The sequence below is a fragment of the Arvicola amphibius genome, chromosome 3, assembly GCF_903992535.2.
Source record: "Arvicola amphibius chromosome 3, mArvAmp1.2, whole genome shotgun sequence".
NCBI lineage: Eukaryota > Metazoa > Chordata > Mammalia > Rodentia > Cricetidae > Arvicola > Arvicola amphibius.
In genome coordinates this window covers 42,012,701-42,032,943 of record NC_052049.1, presented here as the reverse complement: position 1 = coordinate 42,032,943, position 20,243 = coordinate 42,012,701, and positions in this window count along the sequence as shown.

Sequence of the window (20,243 nt, the reverse complement as noted above, 5' to 3'; positions counted from 1 at the left end):
AGCTCTCCTGCATTTGATCTACTCACTCAAGTCATACAGTACAACTTGTAAAACAGGCAGCTTGAATTAACAACCCTTTAATTAGTCTTTGTTTTTCCCCTTTTAAAACCTTAAAGCTCAACAAATGACAGCTTGGGAACTCATGCTTTCCAAAGTTTCCCATGAATTTGCTGATCCTTCTAGTCCTGCCATTAATCATCCTGCTGTCAGGGAAGAAGGGAGTTTGAATTTTAATTCTTCTGAATAAATGTATTTCACCCATCCAAATTACCTTGGCAATTTACTCCACAGCTTTAGAAGCTGTTAGTAAATTGCAGTTCAGATTCCTGTCATCTGTTTCCCAAGCTGGCTCTACAGTTTATCATTATAAACCATTCTAAAGCATTGCACTAAAAAAATCAGCTTTTCTGCTCATAAAGGGAGACAATTTTTCTTGTAAATGGCCCACAAATCAGAGTATATCAATTCGTTAACAAGTGTTATGTATCTGTAATGCTGTCAAGTTGCTCTGAACACGTCACACAGCAACAAAAAACCTTGCATTTGCATTGTTGGCCAATTGTCATACGTCGTTTCTCTCACCTTGACCACTTTCTGAAACCAGCATAGATCATGGAGTTAAGAGGCAGGGCAGAGTGCACAATTTTTTTTTCAGGATTTGTTTTAGCTTTGGTTTTGTTTGGGTAGTAGGCAGACTCCAGCACACTAATACTTATTATTAGACATGACTATTTTTTAATATATTTCATGATTTAGTTTGAATATGTGCATCAGTATACAACATATGTTCTATACAATTATAAAAGTGTACAATCTAAATATTTACCAATAGAAAACTACCAAGTTTGACTGCCACTTGACTCCCTGTTGCCTACAAGATGTAGCAGTCTCAGCTCCAGCACCACATCCACCAGCATGCGGCCAAGTTCCCTGTCATGATGATGATGGACTGAACCTCGGAAACTATGCAGAATTCTCAGCTCATTCTCCTGCACCATGTCTGACTGCATGCTGCCACGCTCCCCTCCATAATGATAATGGAATGAAATCTTTCTGAGACCCTACAAGGAAATATGGACCCACATTGGAATGCAAAAATATTGTTGTTGCTCTTTTACTCTTTGCACTACCCAGCTCCCAAATAAATACACATGGAGGCTTATTTTTCTTTTTGAATGTCAGGCCTTAGCTTGGCTTATTTCTAGATAGCTTCCCTTATTTCAAATTATCTTCTCTACATTTTTCCTCTGGGCTTTTACTTTTCTCTATATCTTTATTTCTTACTGCATGGCTTGCTGTTGTAGCTGGGTGGCTGACCCCAGGAGTCCTCTCTCCTCCTTTCTCATCCCAGATGCTTTATTCCCAGATTTCTCCTATTTATTCTCTCTGCCTGACAGTCCTGCCTATCATTTCTACTTCCTTGCTATTGACTGGTCAGCTGTTTATTAGACCAATCACATGTTTTAAACAGAAAAAGTAACACAGCTTCACAGCACAGGCCACAGCAGTCAGAATGAAATATACCCCCTGTTGTACCAAAGGCCATGCTAGTTTCCAAGAGACAAGCCCCCAACTTGAACAGAAATTCCCTACTGGATCAGAGTCATTCCACCCACTAGAAATCCAGGCCACAAAGACCAAAAGACCAAACAGGAAACAGAAACTAAGGAATAAAACACCCATCCAATAAAGATAAACTCAGAAATCAGCACCTAGACCTATAATGATCCAAAACCCAGATGCCGAAATTGCAGTGTAAGAACGCAATCAATACCCAGGGCAATTTGTCACCACCAGAGCCTTAGTTATCCTACTACAGCAAGCTGTGAGTATTCCAACACAGCTGAAGCACAAGAATATTAGCCTAAACACAACTTTATGAAGATGATAGAGGTTATTAAATAGGAAATTTTAAAAAAACTCCAAGAAATTGAGGAAGAGACAAAAATATTGGGGGAAATCAGTAAATCCATTAAAGAATGCCAAGAAAGCCCCTGCCAAAAGCAAACTAAAGGAACAGGAGAAGGAAACTGTTCAAGACATGAAAATCAAAATAGACGCAATAAAGAAATCATAAACTGGGGGAATTCTGGAAAGGTGAACTCTGGGTGAGTGAACAGGAACTATAGATACAAGCATCACCAAAAGAATACAAGAAATGGAAGAGAGACTCTCAAGTGTTGAAGATATGGAAGAAGAAATAGATTCATCAGTCAAAGAAAATGTTAAATCTAAAAAACTCCTAATACAAAACATCCAGGAAATCTGGGACACTATGCAAAGACCTAACCTAAGAATAATAGTCAGAGAAGGAGAAGAATCCCATGTAAAAAAAAAAAAAAAACAGAAAATATTTCTGAAAAAATCACAGAAGAAAAATTCATAACCAAAAGAAAGACATACCTATAAAGAAACTGTTTGGTTAGAACCTCCAGCTGATTTTGGGCAGTGGTGGTCCGATAGGATACATGGGGTCGCTCTAATTTATTTTTGTATCTGTTGAGGCTTGGTTTTTGCTGAATATGTGGTCAATTTTTGTGAAGGTTCTATGAGGTGCTGATAAGAAGATATATTCTTTTGTGTTTGGATGAAAAATTCTATAGATGTCTGTTAAATCCATTTGAGTCATAACATCTGTTGGTTCCCTTATTTCTTTGTTGATTTTTTGTCTGACAGACCTGTTCAGTAGTGAAAGTGGAGTGTTTAAGTCTCCCACTATGGGTATGTGGGGTTTAAAGTGTGATTTGAGCTTTGGAAATGTTTCTTTTTACATATGGGGTTCCCATGTATTTGGGGCATGGATGTTCAGTATTAAGAATCCCTCTTGGTGGATTTTTCCTGTGACTAATATGAAATGTCCTTCTTTGTACCTTTTGATTGATTTTAGTTTGAAGTCTATTTTGTTGGATATTAGGATAGCTATACCAGCTTGTTTCATGGGCCCACTTGATTGGAAAAATATTTCCCAAACGTTTACTCCAGGGTGATGTCTGTCTTTGAAGTTGAAGTGTGTTTCTTATGTGCAGCAGAAGGATGGATTCTGTTTTCTTATCCAATCAGTTGGCATGTGGCTCTTTATAGGTGGTAATTCTTATATCTTAAATTAACCTGTTTCTATTAATGTATGTATCGCCAGATGGCTGTGGCTTACTGGCAACAATCCAGTGTGTCTGTCTTCTGAGGGCAGCAACATGACTTCTCACTGACTCTGACTACTCTCTATACATCTTTTTCAGCCTGGCTATGTTCTGTTAAGCCATTGGCCAAAATCAGCTTCTTTATTAACCAATGGCAATAAAACATATTCATAGCATACAGAGGGAAATCCCACATCACCTCCCCTTTTCTGTCTAAATAAAAAGGAAGGTTTTAACTTTAACATAGCAAAATTACATACAAAAAATAGTTATCAAGGAAGAATTACAGTTACAATATTTATATCTACTTTATCTTTTATCATAACTAAGAAAAACTGTAATTATAACTCTCTATTTTTCAATTGCATCAAAGACCCCAGAAGGATATAATAATTTCTAAGTTAACAAGAAGCGCATTGTAAGCAACTTCCAAAACTCTAGAATTGACAGAGACATCTTGCTGCCTGAACAGACATACAAAGTTTTTCTGTATCATTAGAGCATCCATATTAAGCCTACAGGCCCATAATGTTTGGTAGACTTTTCCATGAAATTTGAAGATCTCTTATGTTTTTTATTGGCAAAGTTCATCAGTTGCTTTCTTCTGTGTCCTGCAGAATATCTTGCAGACACTTTCATGAAGCAGGAACCCTGAAAGACTGTCTCACCTTTAGGCAGGTTCAGCAGTCATTTTTCTGTGGGTCCTGCATATCCATTTCATACAATATACCATTAATCAGTTCAGGCCAGAGCAGTCTCTTGCCCAAATGGCTAACAAATTCCATAAGGAGCCTCTTCGATGCTCATCATCCTCTTGAAGTAGATTGGTACTGACAGGAACAGATGTCTCACTGTCAAAAGTCCTAAGTTCTTAAAATATTTTAAATCCCATAATCTGTTAGTCTTTGAAAGGTTTGAAGAATAACTATCCATCTGAAAAATATCTTTATACATCTTGAAAGCCTAATTAACAAGACTACAAGCTTGACTACTATAAATGACTATCTATTAACTGTATTATGAACCATACATTATATTTGTAAATGAGCTGCACAAACACAATACCTTAATCGATAGCAGAAATACACATATGACAAAAGCAACCTAAAATTTGTATCAATAAACCAAGATTCATACCAATGTAAAGTATTCATATCTATTAGCATATCTCCCTTTAAATGAAAGCAAACATTTATAAACAATCATTTAAGGAATTTAGGCATTGTTGTCTAAACTACTTCCTGATGATTGGGGGAGCTGTTAATCAGGTCTTTCATGGGATATCCTGTGTGGTAGGTCCATCTCAGCCAGCAGTTCTGAAGTTGTCATGGATGCTGGACCATCTGGGCCATTGTTTAAGGGGGTCTTGTTTGATCAAATCACATTAGTTTGAAAGGAATCCATAGGTTCTCATCCTCTGTGGAAACAAAAGTAGAACCTCTTTTCCAAATCAACATATCCTTAGACCCAAATATTGAAGTAAAGATATCTTTTAAATATATATGTTGGTTTAACTTAGCAGTCCCCAGAAACAAATGTCTCTCTGCAGTCAAAAAATTCAAAGAAAACACAATAATATGCATAATCTAGACTCTCTGTATTTAATCCATCTTTATGTGACTTAATTTTCTTCAATCCTTTATTCTATGACTGTCTGTACTCTGTATCTTTAAAGACTTTGTTTTATTTTTATTTTTAAAATGATTTACTCCTTTTTATAACTCGCTATATATTTTTTCTTTTCTCTCCTGAACCTGTGTACATTTTTAAAGCACACTGTGCCTCATTTAGAAGTCTTTTATGTCTGAATCTGTCCTATTGTGTATCTGAAGTCCATTTCTGGCAGGACACATTTTAAAATGGTAATCATTGTAGTTGCTGCAGCCCTGGATACTGGCTCTGCTTCTCTTGGCCTATTAACATGGCAGAGGTAATTCAGATCTGGAACAGCTGGGAGGGAAATCCCTCACCACCTCAACTCTGGGTAACACCGTGAAGCATATAAACACTTTTAATATAAGTAAAAACTAAATCTGCCATGCAGTGCACTGCATGCCCTGGAAATATCTCTGTGTGTAGCAGTGGGAATCTGCCATGCTCTCCTGCCTACGTTCGCCTAGCAGAACCAATCAGGCTGTTCTCCCAGGCTAGCGTACTGAGCAGCAGTCATGCTCTCAGTTACTTTTCTCCTAACCCCAAGTGGGCATACAAGCACCCCAACCTAAGTATGTGTCTTGCTACGCAGGTTGGTCCTAGTCGTTTGTGAACAGAAAAAGGGAGGAGATGTGGGATTTCCCTCCATGCTATGGCTATGTTCTGGTAAGCCATTGGTCAAAAGCAGCTTCTTTATTGACCAGTGGCAATAAGCCATGTTCATGTCATACAGAGGGGAAATCCCACATCAAAATTGAGGCAGGTGAGGCTGGGAGCAGGAGGGATCAAATGGGGGAGGCAGGGAGGGAGAAAATATTGGGAGAAATGAATTGTGTGGCATTTTTGGAGCAAAGTGGTAACCTACTGCAAGGGAAACTCCATGGAATCTATGCAAGTAACCCTAGTAAAAGCTCTTAGGATGAGGGACACAGAGTCTGATCTCAACATCTTATGTAACCAAGCAAGGCTTTAAATGGAGGAATTGGGACACCAACCCAGCCACAAAACCTTTGACCTACAGTGTATCCTGCCTGCAGAGTGTTCTGGGACTGGAGCCTAGCAGAACTGTCATCAAAGAGACCATAGAGAGTCATCCAGCAACTGATGGGAGCAAATGTAGAGTTGCACAGTCAACATTAGATGGAGCTAGGGGAGTACTGGAGAGGAAGGGGCTAGAGGGTCTAAGCAACAAGGGAGGTCATGGACACCACAAGAACATGACCCACAAAATCAACTGACTCATGGTAATCACAGAGATCAGGGAGCCTGTGGAAATCTGACCTAGGTCCACTGCATATGTTCTGGCTGTGTAGCTTGGTGTTCTTGTGGGACTCCTAACAGTGGTAGCAGTGGCTGTCTCTGACACTTTTGCATGCTTGTGGGACCTTTTTGCTTTTATTGTATGGCCTCATCCATCTTTGATGTGGTGGCATGTGCCTGGTCTTATTGTAGCATATTATGGCTTGTTTAGTTTATGTCCCTGGGGATGACTTATTTTTTTCTGAGGCAATATGAGAGTATGGGTTAAGGGGTGGATCCAGAGAAATGGGAGGTGGGGGGAGAGGCTGGGTAAGAGAAGGGGAGAAACTGCAGTAGGGATGTAATACATGAGAGAATAATAATAGAAAGAAACATTTTCTTACAAAAAGAACAAAGAAAACTACCAAGTTTATAATAAAGCACTCATGTTACTGGTGTTTTTAATTATGAATGCAATCAGTTTATTTAATCTCCCCCAAGAATGAGCACCCTGATTGATTATCTATTGCCAAGTACTGAGCCCTAGAAACATACATGCAGGAGACTGGTGTGGGAGGTCCATCTGTCTGTGTGTTGCTTTTCTTGGTTAATGAATAAAGAAACTGCCTTGGCCTGTTGATAGGAACTTAGGCAGGGAAATGGAACTGAATGCTGGGAGAAATAAGGGCGGAGGCAGAGAGACGCCATGGATCTGCCGGAGACAGATGTTGGAAATTTTACCCAGTAAACCACTGCCACATGGCAATACATAGATTAATAGAAATGGGTTAAATTAAGATGTAAGAAATAGCCAATAAGAAACTAGAGCTAATGGACCAAGCATTGTTTTAATGAATATGGCTTCTGTGTGGTTATTTCATTTCTGGGCAGCTGGGACAAACAAGCGGACCCTCCTGCTACAGGCAACATTAAGACGACTCAACAAATTGCATTTGTATATTTATTCATCTATATGCATATGTAACAGCAGTGGCTAAAGAAGAGGAGATTGTGAAATTGGGAAGAGGGTGTTTAGAAAGGATAAGAGGTAAAAGAGGGTGGAACAAATAATCTAATTATATTTTTATTGAATTTAAATAAATAAATAATGCTACTTTTTTATTACCAAATACTCAGGAAAACAGATGCAAAAGAGCTCTCACTCCAAAATTAACTCTAATAACCTCCTCTACCAGACACTTACCTATGGGATCAATGTCCCACCATCCAAAGAAGAAGAAGACTAAGTTGGCATCCAGTGTCCTTATAGTTGTGCTGTAACATCCCTCCTGGCTATAGAAACCTTTTCCACAGTCACTCACTACCAACTACTGATGTTGGCACCTCAAGATCTTCAGTCTGAGACAGTCCTACCCTGGCCCCTCTTGCTGCCTCTTTGATATTTCCTACTTATGCCAAAAAAGTCTGTCATTTTGTTAATTTTCTAAAAGCAATACCATGACCCACCTGTTGAATTAATTCACTAGTTTTTTTCTACATTAAATGCCACTACATAGACTCAGTATAATGGGTTAAATGAATCACCTCAAAAGCAGTTAAGTCCTAGCTTCCTACACCTATAAGATTATTTGGAAATAAGTCTTTGTAAATGATTGAGTGAAAATGAGGTCATTAGAGAAGACACTAGTGGAATATGATGTGTTCTTAAAAAAAACAGGAAATATAAGAAAAAAGACAAATCTAGTTGTGAAGGGACAATGTGGATAAATAAAGGAAGCCAGTCTTCCATATGTCATGGAGAAAAGACTGAAACCAATTCTTCACTCAGTGCCTTAGGGAAAACTCTGTCAATACCTTGATTTCAGACTCCCTAACTTCCAACACTGTGGGGCAATACATTGGTGGTTTTAAAACATGATCAGTTGTACTATCTTGTTATAGCCCAGAATGATAATAAAAATCACAATCAGAAAATACCCCACAATGAATATTTTACTCATATCAAATATGGAAAATTAAATATACTTTTATTTTTATTAAGCTTGAGGATGTCATTGTTATAACAATTTCAATGCCATTGTTTGCATTCTGGGATCTTTTCCTAGGAACAGAAAATAGTAGAGGTAGAATTATGCTTTGTAATTTCCTTAATAATATTTATGTAAAGGGCAGGCACATTTGAACACAACTGGTCACATATTATAACAAAAAGGGACTTCAAATGCTAAAATATAAATATAATTTATTTATATAAAACCACTAACTTCTAATGTAGCTTAAAACCTCTTTTTTTTGTTTTTGTTTTTTTGTTTTTTTCTTTTTTTTTCTTTTTTTATTTAAAAATTTCCATCTCCTCCCTTCCTTCTCCCCCTTCCCTCCCCTCCCCTCCACCCATACCTCCCCTCCCTCCCTCTCCAGGCCAAGGAGTCATCAGGGTTCCCTACTCTATGTTAAGACCAAGGTCCTCCCAACTCCCCCCAGGTCCAGGAAGGTGATCGACCAAGCTGAGAAGGCTCCCACAGAGCCCGTCCATGCAGAAGAATCAGAGCCCAGCGCCATTGTCCTTTGCTTCTCAGTCAGCCCCCACCTTTGGCCACATTCAGAGAGACGGGTTTGGTCGCATGATCCATCAGTCCCATTCCAACTGGAGTTGGTGATCTCCCATTAGTTCTGTCCCACTGTCTCCATGAGTGAACGCACCCCTCACGTTCCTGACTTTCTTTCTCATGTTCTCTCTCCTGCTCCTCATCAGGACCTTGGGAGCTCAGTCCAGTGCTCCAATTAAAAACTCTTAATAGAGATTTTATTTGTGCCACTGAAGAGATCTCACTCAACCTTCTCCTATAGGGAAGAAATGTCTGAAATCAAGATCAAGTTGTTATGGAAAAATTCTGGGGAAGAAACACTTTGGAATCCTTTGACTGGATGTCATAGTCAGCCATAAACTCTGTCTTCTTAATTTGTAAATTTCCTGGTTTGGCTCATGGGTTTATTCTCAGATTCCTGGAGGACTTGGGCATGTCCTAACGGAAACTTCCCAGGAGTGCCTAACAGAAAAGATTCCCTCCAGAGACTTTTTTCTCTGTTGACCATTCAGGTTCAGCCCTGCATGTTGCTCACCACATTTCCCTTGGTCCTGAGGAATATGTTCAGAGTCCCACGAACTTGCTTCTGATAGCTAGCATGTTCACATTCACTGTCAAAGCTATCCTTCCTTCCTCATGCCTAGACAAGCCCTAACCTGCATATTTAGCTCCACATTATTTTGGAGCAACTGGGGAGGGTGGCTTAAACTTTGTTAGAACAACCTTTCATGAAGCATTATTTCCATTCCCTACTCATAGGCATCTGCTCCTGGATATGTATGCATACGCCGAGCACATCCAATTTACAACTTCACAAATAGCTGCTTATCCAGCCACCAAGGGCAAAATGATTTATGTAGAGTGAGCTGTAATAAGCACAGGTTTCATTTATTTTCTATCATGGCTGTAACTCCTAGGGGGAGAAGAGTTGATTTAAATGCCAAAGAAAAAGAAAGAAACAAAACGAAACAAAAATTAATCACACCATGGCCTGGTGGATCACAGTTGTTTATAAAGTTTGATGGTTCAAACTGGGACACAAAGCTTACTGCGGGATGTGGAACTGAAGAGATCGGGGAAGAAGATGAATATGAGCATCTTGGAGAAATAACTGTGCTGGCGGCAGTGGAGGCAGAGGTTGTCACCTACAAGCTGTGTGACTAGAAGGCGGTTACTAGACACCTTCATTCTTCAGTATCCATATGGAGCTCTCTCACTTTCATACCCAAGGATGACCACCAAACAGAGAACAGAAAATACAACATTTAATGGGCGTGGCTGGTGGAACGCTGTCTTTAAAATCTGTTTTTATCTCTATTCTCTGTCTTCTCGGGAGGGCCTCCAAAACTCTTTTCTGAATGATTTCAGCAGCTCCATCTGTTTTTCTTTTATCTGTGGACTCTTTAACATTCATGCCCGTTTAGTGGTATTTCCTTCTCTTTTAATCTTCCACCAAGATGGCTACCCACACTTACTATACTCAGTGATCATAAGGACTTCTGGGAAAAAGGAAGTACCTCCCCTTTAAAACTGTTTCCTGCTCTAGAACACAGGTAAAGGTTTAATTCCTTTAATATATACAGCAAGAAGAGTACCTATGTCTCCATGCCAAACTGGAGAACCCAGGAAGACAGGAAGTAGCCGTATCTTGAAATCCTACTTGCTGAGCCTCTCTCCTTAGAGATCCATTTAACTGCAAGGGGAGGGAGAGAGAAAGGAAGGAGGGAAGGAAGGAAGGAAGAAAGAAGGAAGGAAAGAAGGAAGGAAGGAAGGAAGGGAGGGAGGGAGGGAGGGAGGAAGGGAGGGAGGGAGGAAGGAAGGAAGGAAGGAAGGAAGGAAGGAAGGAAGGAAGGAAGGAAGGAAGGAAGGAGGAGAGGGAAGGAGGAAGGGAGGGAGGGAGGGACGGAGGGAGGGAGGGAGGGAGGGAGGGACTGAGGGAGGGAGGGAGGGAGGAAAGAAGGGAGAAAAAGAAGGAAAGAAAGAGAGAGGAAGGAAGGAAGGAAGGAAGGAAGGGAGGGAGGAAGAAAGAGAGAGAGAGAGAAAGAGAGAGAGAGAAAGAGAAAGAAAGAAAGAAAGAAAGAAAGAAAGAAAGAAAGAAAGAAAGAAAGAAAGAAAAGAAAGAAAAAGAAAAGAAAAAAAGAAAGAAGAAAAGAGAAGAGAAAGAAAGAAAAAGAAAAAGAAAAGAAAAAAGAAGAAAGAAAGAAAGAAAGAAAGAAAGAAAGAAAGAAAGAAAGAAAGAAAGAAAGAAGAAAACGGTCATGAGGCCAACTCAGTGTAGACTGTGTGATTGACACTAAACTCAAAGCTCAAATTCATTCTGCTCAGAAGCTACATTATGAATCAGAACTATCCTTTCTTTGTAATAATGAAATAGATGTGGAATACCTTTGTGCTGCTGCTTCATCTGACTTTCAGGTTTCAGTCAATGATGATACACTTTCATAATGACAAAAACACCTTCTGATTTGGAAAGTGTTGAGTCACCACCTCATGAATATAGACAAGTATTTACCTCATGGAGTTAAGACAAATATTTACACAATCCTTGGAGTCACATGAAGACAGGATTTGAAGCTTCCAGGCCTCAGATACTCAGAAAATGGGAAATAATTTTGGTTCGAACTGAAGTGTGTTAAAGAAATTCAAGTCACTGCCCTTCCTTTAGGGGTGTCTCCAAAGCCCACAGAGTACAGACATATGTGTCATGTAACTCAGTACAGACATATGGGTCATGTGCCTCAGAAGCTCATAGAAGCTTAGATGCTCCAGGCTTCTTCAATGGAGAAGAGGTTCTTACTCATGCGCATGAAACCAGCCACTGCTCAGACAAGCACCATAATTATCCATCCAGCTTTGTGGCCATTTTGAAAAGAGGTGTCCTTAGATTTCTTTTGCTTTAAAACTTTCAGGACAAAGGAAATAAAGTAAGAGTATTTTTCTTTAACAACACCCCCTTCTTTCCTTTCTCAGTTAATACACAGAGTAAAGCAGTGCTCCTAAACAAAAATCCAGGAACCATGGAGCACAGAGAACCAAGAAGGATAAAGAAACTTGGGTACCTGCTTCTCACATTTGTAATAAAAGTAAGCAATGAACCTACAGCTCTCAGCATTTTCTAACTGCAGTGATTTCTTTGGTTCCGTGGGTTTTGCTTCACCTTTAAGGGTCACTCCTTGCTGAGTCTTCTAAAGTATGCGTGTCATAGCTATGGCCTGACTCCTCCAATCTACCCAAGGCTGTTGAAAATCTGCCCTCTTCACCCAACCTGTGTTCTGCCTGAGTTTCCGGCAGGGGGTTGACTGTTTCTTTCTTTGGAAGTACAAGGTTCTGCATCTGTTCAGACAAAAATATCTGACCTCGTTCCTTCTCTCGGGGTCACCAAGAAGGCCTCCATGTCTATCTCAACACCCCAACACTGCCTGCGATGGTATTTCTAGTGTCCTCTACAACCAAACGAATTCCTGCCATCCTCATCTGCAGCTGAGCATCGACTTCTATTCTGGCCTGCATAGAAGACAGCGCTTTGCTTCTGTTATTATTTTTTTCCCTCAGTGTTGTTCCCTTGGATAATGACTTCCTCATCCAAGTTAATTTTAACAAATACCTTAATTTATAAAGAGCTATAAATACAACTCCATCATTGAAGGTAGAGATGATATCGGCAAAGAGATGCTGTGGTGAGAATTGGTATCCTGACCTTCCCTGGCCACCTCCATCACCAAAAGCCTCAAAGGCAATTAATTGCCTTTGGCAGATTAACTAACTACAAAGCCTGTTTCCTGAGACCAAGTTATCAAGACTGTCTGAATTATTCCAACTAAAAATTGAGGAACAAATAATGACTAATACAGCTAAATTCATGCATTCTTGAGAAGGAAAATTTTAATCACTCCCTGGGCACTTTGGGAAAGCCATGAATAAATAAATAAGTGAATACAAATAGTTCCTACCTCAGAGATGAATCCCTAAGAGGATGTCCTTTTCTTAAACTCGCCTGCATTTGAAAGTAGCTCTCCTGCCTGACAGTGATCTGGCAGCATTGGTGAGCAGGAATGATCATTGTTTGGTCTGTAATCTGTGCACATAATTGGTGACAGCCTCCACAAAGACACTAACACCCTGACTTGGTGCCATGATGTTTTCAAGGCAATTTATATCATAATGGCTCATTTCTAAACATGTACAAGCAAGATTGCATTGCAAACAATTTAATCACTTATTCACATTCTTCGGATCTAAAGGAAGTGGTGTAGCCTTTCAGAAATCAATACTGAGCCTAAACCTAATGGATTATTCATTAAGGTTTTTCCTGCTGCTGAACAGGATCTGCTCCCAACAGGGTCCTCAGCAAAGCTGGGTTTGAGAGGTAGATTCTGTCCAACACATCCAGCCAGCCTGAAGATTTTCTAGGTGTGAAGGATAACAAGAGTTTATATAGCAGTGGTAAACAAGAATTAGTCCATGGCAACTCTGAATCTAAGCAGAAGGATGCTGATTCATGAACATCAGCCCTAGTTCATTTTCTTTTTCAGAGTGCTTTCTTCATAAGCCAAATTCCAGGGACCAGGGTAGTATCCTCTACTACAGAAGAGTTGCAGCAGGCCCAAATGATACCAGAACTGAGTGAGTACATTGAAGGCAATGCGCCCTATCTTTTGCTACAAGAAAATTGGCAGACAGCAAGAGATGGTTTTGACATAACCAACAATTCTAGGAAAAATGTTTCTTAGATTCCTGTGCCTCAAAGTCTTCCAATGTGAAATATATGTAGAGAATATGGTTTTATGGCTTCCAACAGCACTCTACACTGTTCTGATTAACAGATATCCTTCTGACTGACCTTGGCCCATTGAAAGTGATGATCCAAACACACAGGACTGAAATCACCAGTTACAAGGGTAGTCTCCAGTTACAAGGGTGGACTGAATGATATACCCCTCATTCGGAGGACCCCCAGGAGACCCTGGGTTCGAGGTATCACCAGTGAAAGAGGATCATTTCCTCCTCAGCATAGTTAAATGCAGTGCCATAATACATCATAAACGTATACATACACATATACAAAGACATGCTCTGTTCTTTATTGGAGAATATATTCTAATAAGGAAAACCAAAGAAGTCAAAATTGTTCAAGTCTCTAAAAGTATGAAAGAGGATGTCATGGTGGCAATTAGTAGTGATAATGAATATGGAAACTTTTGAGTGGAGGGTTTAAGGTAGATAGAGAAGCAAGAAAGTCTGTTTTTGACGTGACCAATGAGTCAACACTGAAATGGTCAGAAACATCAACCAAGCAAAGAAAAGAAGGAAGGACATTTTGTACTATCAGAACACTTCGTGAGCTCTTCTTCACAACACATAAGGCCTTGATGACCGCATTGAGAAAGAAAGGCTATGTGAGCTAGGCCTAGCTGCTAGGCAGAATCACACCTCTATCTTCCTTTGCTTCTATTCTATTGCACTGATATTCAGGCCAGGAATGTGTGCCTGGATGCAGGACCTTGTCTAGGGGCCAGAGCTGCCCCCCGACAGTACAACAGAGTTGTTTCTACCACACCTCCCACTGTTAGGTAAAGGACAAGCCGGTGGCCACAGCAAAAACAGTCACAAGAACTGTTCTCCCAGACAATACTGGTGAGGACTTGAAAGGTTTTCAAGCTGTGCCCTACCAAGGCAAAGGTTCTCTTTAATCTGTTTTATTTGTAGCGAGAGCACAGGGATCTCTCTCACTACAACCACTTTCTCTTGGATAGCACATTGAGATGCTATTCAAGAAGTTGTATGAGGGAGTTTCATAAATAAAACAGCCTGTGGGAATATGCTTGCTAACCTGTTCCTGGGATGCCCAAATATAATGTAAATGTGTTAACGCATTATCCTGATTTCCTTCAGAATAACTTATTTTTTTTTAACCTACAAAACATTATTTTGCATTTCTGGTTCCTGAACTCACATCCTATCTTGGCTTCAAAACTTGTATCCACTTCTCAGTGTAGCCTAAAACTTACATATTTAGAACAAGACATTTTTAAGATTTGATGATAGCCTTTGCTGGAGAGGATATGGAGTAAGGGGTACACTCATCCACTGCTGGAGGGAATGCAAACTTGTGCAACCGCTTTGGAAAGCAGTGTGGAGGTTTCTCAGGAAATTCGGGATCAACCTACCCCAGGACCCAGCAATCCCACTGTTGGGAATATACCCAAGAGATACCCAATCATATTACAAAAGCATTTGTTCAACTATGTTTATAGCAGCATTATTTGTAATGGCCAGAACCTGGAAACAACCTAGATGCCCTTCAGTGGAAGAATGGATGAAGAAAGTGTGGAATATATACATATTAGAGTACTACTCGGCGGTAAAAAACAATGACATCTTGAATTTTGCATGCAAATGGATGCAAATAGAAAACACCATCCTGAGTGAGGTAACCCAGGCCCAAAAAGATGAACATGGGATGTACTCACTCATAACTGGTTTCTAGCCATAAATAAAGGACATCGAGCCTATAATTCGTAAAAAAAATAATCCTAGAGAAGATATATTGAAGGTGAATCCAAAGAAAAACATATAGTTATCCTCCTGGATATTGGAAGTAGACAAGATTGCCAGACAAAAAAATGGAAACTTGGGGGTGGGGTGAGATGGGGGGATGGGGAGAGAAAAGTGTGAAGTGGGGGATGGGAAGAGCTTGGGGGAATAGGATGGTTGGGATATAGGAAAAGTGGATATGGGAACAAGGAATTATATATCTTAATTAAGGGAGCCATTCTAGGGTTGGCAGAGACTTGACTCTAGAGGGGTTCCCAGGTGTCCAGGAAGACGCCCCCAGCTAGGTCCTTGGGCAGCTGAGGAGAGGGTGCCAGAAATATCTAGATCCTATTGCCATACTCATGAATATCTTACATATCACCATAGAACCTTCACCTGGCATTGGATGGAGAAAATGACAGAGCCCCACATAGGAGCACCGGATTGAGCTCCCAAGGTACTGATGAGGAGCAAAAGGAGGGAGATCATGAGCAAGGAAGTCAGGACCGTGAGGAGTGCATTTACCCATTGAGACGGTGGGACAGATCTAACGGGAGACCACCAAGTTCAGTTGGCATGGGACTGATGGAACAGGGGACCAAACCGGACTCTCTGAATGTGGCTGACGGTGGAGGAGGACTGAGAAACCAAGGACAACGGCAATGAGCATGAACTCTACAGCATGGATGGGCTCACTGTGAGCCTTGTCAGTTTGGTTGCTCACCTTCCTGGACTTAGTGGGAGCTGGGAGGACCTTGGACTTAACATAGTGAAGAGAACCCTGATGGCTCTTTGTCTTGGAGAGGGGTGGAGTGGGGGTATGGGTGGAAGGGAGGGGAGGGAAGGGGGAGGAGGAGGGGAGGAGATGGAAATTTTTAATAAAAAAAAATGAGAAAAAAAATAACTTTAAAAAAAATTTGATGATGCAACATATTCCTCTTCATTTTAGGACAGAAAAGCATACAACTACAATGAGTAACTTGTTGTATTAAGTTAGCTGAGTCCATACACAAATATTCTCAGTTCGTATTTATCCTAGATAAATTACGGATCTTGTCAGTGGGAAAAACCTGGAGGAAAGTAAATTTTTTTAGGTCAGTTCCCCACAAATTTCCAAAATCAATGTCTTAAAACCATCAAGATAATCCCAAACACAAAATAGCCAAAGTGCTTAAGACAGTTTCTCATTGTGGCTCCTGGTACGTCTCTTTTAAGTTAAAAATGAAAAGAAACTCCAGGTGTTTAAAAACCAAATGACCCTGGAATACAACAACAATAAAAATAAGTGGTCAGGGACGAGAGGAGAGAGAGAAGCACAGAATGAAAAGGTAGAAAGAGCAGAGGAGCTGTAAACAGGTTCACAATACAGAGTCACCTTTCAGAGTTTCTAAACATTGGTCTTGGAATAATTCATCAGGTTTTGCACATGTATCGCTGCACGGTGACTTTTGTAGCAGCAGTCTATGGGAAGAGCATTCAGAAGAGGGCAACACTAGCTCTCCCAGAGAGTGTTTCAGTGGCTGCCTTATTGTCCCAGCTCCTGTGGGTTGGACCAGGCTTGTTTACAGGGCAGTGCTTTCATTCTCTAGACTCCTTTCTGGTTTAGTTAGCAACACACAGTGAGTACCAAGGGGCAAGGAGGCTCCGTTTGGGCTGTCACAGATGCCCACGCATCTAGAGAAGATACTTTGCTTTTGACAAGGTGAAGATGCCTCTTTAATATCTTGCTCAAATTTATTTACTTGTCAGGATGAGTCCATTTCTACCATGCAATTTTCGATCAGAAGCATGAAATTAAAATTAGCCAACTACATTCTAGCTGACAATGTGATGTGCTGAAAGCAGAATTGAAGTCAGCTATGACACTCCTGCTTGGAAAGTTTAGTTAAAAAAAATTGCAAACCAACAGGAATTACATGTGCAGGCAAACACAGAAAATACCCTTTTTACACATCTTTATCCAATATGAGGCTTTAGTTAACAGCTAGCTATCTACTGTGCAACCTAAACTATAATTGAGCATATGCAACCTCCTGATGGAAGCAATAAATGTAAAAATGCATAAGAGCATCTCTCTGTAGTTTTTTGTGAGAGAAAACTATTTTTAAAAACACAAAGACAAGATGAAAATTATCAGTTTACAACCATCCTTCATAGCAAATATAATTTTCACTTGATAGGATTTAATAATATAATTAATTCTGTGATCTTCAGTCATTTTATGATGATATTGAAACTCAGTGAACCATCAGTCTAGAAGATATGAGTAGCAAGCAATACGGAAATAGCTGGGGGACAATGACGTCTATGTCCCACAGTCTGCAACTCCATCTCCATAGAATCTGCAGGGAAGCCATCTATGCAAGCCAGACATAACACTGTAAGAGGTAATTGAATGCTTCCAGCTTCACATACAACAATGGCTCCTATTCTAAGCCCAGCCAAATAGCCCTACAGTGAGTTAGAACAAGGTGGACCCAGGGCCTCTCACACAGCTTTACCCAGCCTCCTGCATGAATAATACACAGCACAACATTTTTATCAACATGAGGTCATATTTCAACACATTCCTTCACAAAGCAAACACGCATTATTGTAGCATTCTAACTAGATGTCCACTTTCATTCACCCTCTTGTAAAAATCACATATAAATGACCACATTATTTGAATTGTTTTCTCTTGGTTCTAGAGATGGAAAAGAACTTTGACTTAAAAAATGATCTATTAAAGCCATTAAGAACTATTTTTTTAAAAAAAAATCAAATAGGACATAATGCACAAATAAATAGGGATTCTGAAATATCACAACATATGTAAATCACTTTCATATCAAAGCAGGAATATATTCCCTGAGGAATCATATACAATAACCTTGAAGTACTTGCAGAATTGGTGTGGGAGGTCCTTCTGTCTATGTGTTGCTTTCATTGGTTAATGAATAAAGAAACTGCCTTGGTCTGTTGATAGGGCAGAACTTAGGTAGGTGAGGAAGACAGACTGAATGCTGGGAGAAGGAAGGAGCCAGAGAGATGTCATGCATCTGCCAGAGACAGATGCTGGGAATTTTACCCGGTAAGCCACTGACACATGGCAATAGACAAATTAATAAAAATAAGTTAAATTAAGATGTAAGAGTCAGTTTATAAGTTAAATTAAGATGTAAGAGTTAGTTGCTAATGGACCAAGCAGTGATTTAATTAACACAGTTTCTGTGTGGTTATTTTGGGGCTAAGCTAGCCATGCGGCTGAAACAAACAAGCTGCCCTCCTTCTCCTACACAGAATTTTGAATTTTTCATACCAATTATATTACTAAAGATAAAACTCACCAATCATTTCCATTAAACATAGTTTCTCTAGTTTAATATAAATAGAATAATCATGGTAATGCTATGTCTTACCAACCACTATATATATACTGTATGCTTTAAAGTTAATATTATAATCCCTTTATCTTACTTTACTGAAAAACAGGGCTTTCTTCCTGGTTTTATACTTATGAGTTTAATTTATATACTATAATTTATAAGTTTATAAATACCTCTAATCTAATAGATTATAAATCTCTTATGCTAACTTCTTTATTTATTAGACAAGCTAAATAAGCAATACTCATAAATCTTCTTTTGAAATCTAATTTATTGTTTGACTTGGGAAGAGACAGATTTTATGACCAAGTTTACTCTTCACTCTGAGTATGTCTATTGGGCCTTGGTGTACTCAGGACTTCAAACCAGTTGCTTTTCCCCAAATGTATTCTCTTGTGTTGCTCCTTCCTCTGAGTTAGAAGTGATTGTCTCCTTGATTCAGAGCAGCTGTGATCAGCCTTGAGAGGTCTTCCTAAGATTGAATCAATTGACGTTCTCTCCTGTAAATCAATATAAGGCTAACCAGGCTTAGGAAACTCAGGAGGCCCCACCCCTCTTCACAGATATATAAGCAATTAGGAATTAATGTGAGGATTGGACTCTTTGGTGGTATAACCATTCATAAGTTACCCATGTCCTACTAATTAACTCCCATATATGGCTAGGCATGTCTAGAATCATCTTTGGGGCAATCATTATACTCTGTTTATAGTGGATAGAAATGACTCCTCAGGAAAAGTGATAGCACACTTTGATTCCTATGCTTGCTACCCATCCAGATTTCTGTGGGAGTCCCAACAAGCCCTATGTGAATCATTATGAGCACTGAACATTAGGCTACTCACCAATGTTATTGCCAAAATGTTAAATGTCAAAGGGAAGAGTTCTAAAGGGTGAGATTGACTTGGGACTCTCAGCATGCTTCACTTTGGTTCTTTGCTGAAAAAACAGAAACTTAGGGAGAAAAGACTTTATTTGGCTTACCAGTTGAAGTCAGTTGTCAAACGAAGCATAGGCAGAACTCAAGGGATGAACCTGGAGGCAGGAACTGAAGCAGCAAACATGGAGCAACATGGCTTACTTTTTTGTGACCATGGCTTGCTTAGTCAACTTTCTTATCTCACCCAGGACCACCCACCCAGGGGTGGCACCAACTGCAGTGGGCTGAGCCCTCCCTAATCAAGAAGATGGTCCCCAGAAATGCCCAAAGTCCAATCTGATAAAGCAATTCCTATTTGAGGTTCTCCTCTCCCAGGAACTCTAGTCTGTATTAAGTTGATAAAATTTGGCCATAAAGAGGAGGAGATTTGGAGATGGAGAAAAATGGTTTAGAATGTGTGGTAAACAAACAAAGGACAAACTTTATTTGGGATTCAAGGACAGACACTAACTTTCTTTAATCTATTAGATAAGAATCCCAACTATGGTAAACTTGTCTTTCTAGTTAACTTTACCATTTTCCCTAAAGTTGGCCCTTAGCAATGATTATCTGACCATAGGCATTTCTAGGTTAGTTACTAATTTATACCATCCTATTAAATCCCCTTAACTAGAGGATTCACTTGTAAGTTCTCTCTCCTAAGACCCATGGAACAGAAGTTAAATGGATTATGTAATGTTACCTCAAAACATAATGGAAAGCTTTTTTCTTGGAAGAATATACTAAAATTCCCTGGATGTTCACTTCTGGGGCAGGTTGTGTCATAAGCACCAGTAAGACTTTGAATGTAATTTGAGCCCTAAGAGAAGTTACTGTGACATATTAT